Source organism: Ctenocephalides felis, unplaced genomic scaffold (assembly GCF_003426905.1).
Source record: "Ctenocephalides felis isolate EL2017-DRISC unplaced genomic scaffold, ASM342690v1 CF-g0.4_SCAFFOLD_01604, whole genome shotgun sequence".
Classification (NCBI taxonomy): domain Eukaryota; kingdom Metazoa; phylum Arthropoda; class Insecta; order Siphonaptera; family Pulicidae; genus Ctenocephalides; species Ctenocephalides felis.
The window spans coordinates 52876530-52882529 of record NW_020537758.1 but is presented as its reverse complement, the minus strand read 5'-3'; positions in this window follow the sequence as shown (position 1 = coordinate 52882529).

Here is a 6000-nt window from a genome sequence, read left to right as displayed (position 1 = left end):
CAAAACGTAATCGTAATGCATCATACTTTGGAATGCTTCAGAAACCTCACATTTCTCATTTTTACTATTTTTTGTCATTATTACACTTTAAAACTAAATTGCAAAGCTCAAAATTGTTGTTTTCGAAAAACTTTGTATATTCTTACAAATTAAAAAATAAAATCCGATATTCATTTTTGATATATTTCTAACAGTGTTTTTTCTTATCAAACCTGTCTTGTTCAAAAACTAATAATTTCTTCACATCATTGAAATAAGAAATTTCTTTTTGAATCATTCTAATCGGATGCACCGTTCTCTAAAAAATATAATCAATTATTCACTCAATTAATACGAATCGAATGTTTTTGAATCATTTTAATCCAATGTGCCATACTCTCAAAAACTGGTAACTGGTAAACTGGATCTGCCTTTGCCAAAAACTAATCGTACTCCTGTTATCGTAGATGAAAAATTGTATCCAAACATACACACACACACAATACATACATCCATTTTCTTTGCCCTTTGGCAGTGCATGCCAAAATGTTCAAAAATTTTCATTTTAGATTTTTTTGCGAATAATATTACTTACTCTACGAAAGTTAATAAATTTCAGATATTATATGTGTTTGTAAGATAATCAGATTAGATTGATTAGTTTTTAGTGAAATAGAGTTATTAACTTCCTGTAGGGTAAGTTATTGTAATCGTCAAAAATCGAAATTTAAAATTTTTGCATTTCTCGACGTTTTGAAGGTTCCTGAAGATTTTGGCATACCTCAGAAAAAATGGATGTGTGTGTGTGTCAGCATTTTTTCGTGCACGTTTTCGGGCGCATGAATCAACCGATTTGAATGGTTTAAAAAACATTCAATTCCTATTGATAGGGAGATGTGCTGATTAGTTTTTGACAAAGGCAGGTCCAGCAGTCACGGAGATAAAGAGCAAAGAGTGCAGAAAATAGAAATCGAGTTTTTGAGAAAACAGAGCATCCGATTTGTATGATCTAAACAACATTCAATTAGTAATGATTAGAAGAAGTGGTTATTAGTTCTTGGCAAAGGCAGGCCCAGCCATTTCGAAGATACAAAGCTAAATGTGCAAAAAATGGCAGTTTTTTAGAGAACTAAGCGTCCGATTTATAATGCTTAAAAGAACTTTCTACTTGTTTTAACAAAATAATTAATTTTGAAAAAAAAATTGTTTCAATTTTCAATTGCCATACACCCCACTAGTTTCTTTCTTGAATATTTATTAATTAATGCGATAACACATTTGCATGTCAAAAAGTTTATGAAACTATTGACTTCAGAAATATCTCTTGAATACTTTGACTACTATTAGATACTATTATTTCATACATCTTAATAATTTGAAACACCTTTAGTATATATATGAAAATTCTAAATTATTTTCTGTAATATACTTAAAACGAGAATGCTGCTCACTAATTCATCTTGTTAGAAAAGTTGAGTTAATACACAAAAATCTTTGAGTGGGCCGCAATTATTTGCATATATTCTTTGACTTGAATATAAACAAGTAATTAAAAATAACAAATAAACGAATGTAAGATATTCGAGATTATTATCCGTAACAAAATAAACTTAACGGAAATCAAAAGCGATTACAAAATCAATAAAAACTTGAATTGCAATATGAGAAAGTTTTTCGAAACTGGACAAATCGGCATTTCAGGTCGTGGGTACATATCGGTCTATTGAACATCTAATTAAACGGCGATGCTAGATAGAAACTATAATCGTAAATTGATTTAAAGTAATCATAAACTTCTTTAATTTTTAATTCTAGTATTTATTCGAAACTAGCCTCTTCCAGTTATATATTTTATTCAAATTGAAGAATTCTATGTTTAACACCTTCAACATTCGATTTTTAATGGAAAGTAGGTACTTTTGTTGATAAATTATTATGTATTTTTTAAAATGATAATTATTTCGGAATACTACACAAAATGTCATTATCCACAAATGGAATGTTGTGTCAGAATGCCGTAGTTATGTTTGAAATATAGTTTCTCTAAAGAAATACAAAGGTGTGTTAGATAAAGGCCACATTGTCGAAGAAATATTTTCATTTAAGTGGATAATTTTTTTGACATTTTGTCTTTTTTTGAACAAGGACAATGAATAAATATATATCTCAACATAAAACATAAAAACTCAGTGGGCACTATTGTGAACTAAAATAAAAAAAATTTACTATTGAGACTTATTCTTCTAGGAAAGGGCTTTTGCAAATTTAGTTTTTCTAAGCATTACATAAATATTGGTATTCTTCATTTAATTTATTATTTAAAATTATTTATTAAAGTAAATATTAAAAAAAGGTACAAACAAAAGGTGTATTCGGAATAAATCAATTTTGTGTTCTTTACTGTCCCATAATTGCTTATCGCCTTACTTTTAACTGATTATCAAAAAATAATTGAATAATATAAAGCTATAACTATATTTCGTTTATTATTGGAGAAACGATGTCTGATAATGCAAAATTTAATTAATTATAAATAACAATAAATTTATCAACTATAAAAATAACAAGAAATTTTTAGATAAGCAAACAATGCTAATTAAACAGTTGTGTTAATCAAAATTGGCATTTTTGTTTGAAATAGTTTATACTGGTGCTTTGAAAAACATTGATAATTAATAATATTTGCAATAATTAAGTTCGAGGTGAAAATATGTCAACATCTCATTATTTTTAAATATCCATATATCAAAATTATTTATTGAATTAATTTTGAAGTGTTATTTTCAAAGACGTTTATTCTAAAATTATTAAATAATATGAAATTAATTCTTGTTTATTATTGAATAAAGAATGTCTAGTAATTAATTATGAATCAACAGGAAATTTTTAAATAAACAATGCTGATTAAATATATATAATCAAAATTGGCATTTTTGTTTGAAATAGTTTATATATCTTTTGTTGAAAACATTGATAATTAATTATATTTATAATGATTAATTTTGAGGTGAAAATATGTCATTATTTTGTAAATATTCACATATCAAAATTATTGATTGAATGGGTTTTAAAGTACTATTTCTACAGCAATTAATTTATCATATGAGATTCAATGACTAATCAAAATATGTTAGTACTCATACTTGCTAAATAACATGAAAAACTTTCCTTTAAATTAACGTGGATTATAAACGTAAAATATTTTGGCAATAATATGCATTAATATGAATTAATAATTTTAGTTTTTATAATATAAATAAATCATTTAATTAATTCAATAATACAATAATTCGATATCCTTCATTTTTCAAATACAAAATTGAATTGAGTGACTAATATTGTTCCTAATATATACAAGAATTTATGACTCAGGTCAAACATTTTAAAAAATAGAGAAGCATGCAATTAAATAAGGTATATTATTTTCTACGTTGGTATTTTGAATTTAAACTAATTTTATTTTTAATTAATTCATTGTAATAAATGATATATTTGACTTGCGACTGCATCTAGGAGATTTTCATTATAAATCAATTTCATCATCTTTCTGATTTTAGGGAATGAAAAATAAAAACTTGCATTTACATTAATTCAAATCACAAAGTTAATATATTTTCTCAACCATGAAAGAAAAACCACTTCAGAAGTTTAAAGCTATATTTACTTATTATATATATAAATTACAATATACGAGTATATTAATTCAATAATTTTTAAAATGTGTTCATGAATTTGTAATACGATTAAAAATAAATTCAATAATTTACATTCTATATTAGACAGATTATTTTATTATTAGAAATACAAATAAATCTAATATTCATCATATATTATTTTATTATATATAACAACGTCATGGAAGGGATATGTGAACTTGGAAACATATTTTAAATCCAAATTTCCAAGTGAAAAGGTTATCGCTACTTTTCGAAATCAAGTTATCTATTAACGGGGATTAGTTTTAAAATTGAAATACAAATTTATATAAAATTCGTTCGCTGACATTACAATACCCATGTATTAGAAGCAAATGTTATACTATTCATTTAAATTGGCATTCGAATCATCAAACTAATATTTCTAATGAATTGAATTACTATTGCAAGTATTTCAAACTATGTAATTAAATTATTGTTAAATTACAATCAATAATGAAATATAAATGCAGTTTCTTTATAAATTATGAACTTCCAGGAGGGTAAGTTATGGTAATCGCAAAAAGGAAGAACAATTTTTCGTCAACGATTTCGTGAGCACGGATCAATTGATTTGAATGAATCATAAAACATTCGATTTCCATTTACGGGAAGACGGTTAAGTCCAGCGGTTTTGGAGATTCAATGAAAAAGTTAAAATAATTATATCTCGTCTTTAAAACAGCTACGCAAGGCAATGGCTTTGAAAGAATCCACATTTTCAAAAATATTCAAAATTTAAAAAAAATATTATGGATTATTCAAGCAATGTGTGCACGATCTCATGCACCACTTATAAGTTATAGTTATAAATTATATTGTTTTAATTATATTGAATTGCATTAATTTTTATACCGCACGCAATTTTTTATTTTATTACTAATTTAGTATGCTCATGATGTATGGAGGAAATTGTCCGGTAGAGAATATTGGATATTTTATTTATTTGCCTTGACGTGACGAATTCAACATAATTTTAAAAATATTATAAAGAGTTAAAAACACAGCAAATTATTATTATTGTGCAAACAGTAAAAAATCAATATAAAAGGATCAAAATATTACGCATTTCGAAAATATTATTTAAATTGAGGCATTATTTATATAGTTTTATAAAAAGACATGTCAAAAGTTTGATAAACACTTATAGTGCACGATTAATATTACTATTGCAAGTTACAAGAGAAAAACAGCATTGCATGCCAAGTTATTCTAGAAAATGACATCATATATGAATGGAATAAGTTACAAGTTACAGTGATAGATAGATTTTTGTTTGATGAAATACATTATAAAGCCTAGCTGCAGGACTTTATAAATCATCAATATAAATTATTATGGTTGAGTACATCTGACAAAATAGTTCGGAACCTCAACCTGTATAGTTGAATTAAACCATTAAACTTAATGAACACATGTTCCACATTGTGAATGACATGAAGCCGTACTTGACAATCCACACTCTACACGTGTAAAATTGTACATGAAAAACATTGAACAGATCGTTGAAGAAAATTCGATTTTTCAAGTAAAATATCACATTTTGTTATTAATACCCATACAATAACAATTATATAATTTTTAACAATAATGTAATACATATAAGATCTAACCTTCCCGATGCAGCTACATATTCATAAGATTTCTTGTCGTTAGAAACCTCTCAAATTTTTAATTTATTTCAAATGCAAATGAAGTAAAAAAAGCAATTTTTATTAAATTCTGAAATAAACAAATGACATTTGCATTGTTATCTTAATGTCATGTAATTATGACATGGTCTTACATAAAATTTAAACTATTATATAATTTTATAATTTACTTATAATATTGAACTATTGCGCTAATAAATTCTAATATATTCTCTGAGTGAATATTAATCAATTGTTTGATTGAATATTAATATGATTAAAAAAAATTTTAATAAAAATGATTAATAAAGATTATTTTAATAATTTCACTATACAATAAAATATTATTAAAGATTTTTCTAATAATATTAATACTCAATCAGTCATTATAGATTAATCGATCAATATTCACTCAAATAATATATTAAAAATTATTAAAGTTTGGCAACTAATTGCGGATTTTTATTAGCAAATCAAAGACATTTCATGTAACTGAATAACTTTGTAATATATTGTGCATTTTGGTCAATGACTATTTGTCATCTTTCAGCAGCATCATCATTTAACTTTTATAAAACTTCTGGTTTTTATTAGCAAAAAACTGAATCAAGTATAATTTGACACCATCATAATCATTGAATTGTTTAGCATTCAGAAACAAAAAGTAATTGGAAGATGCAAAGAATTGTATGGTG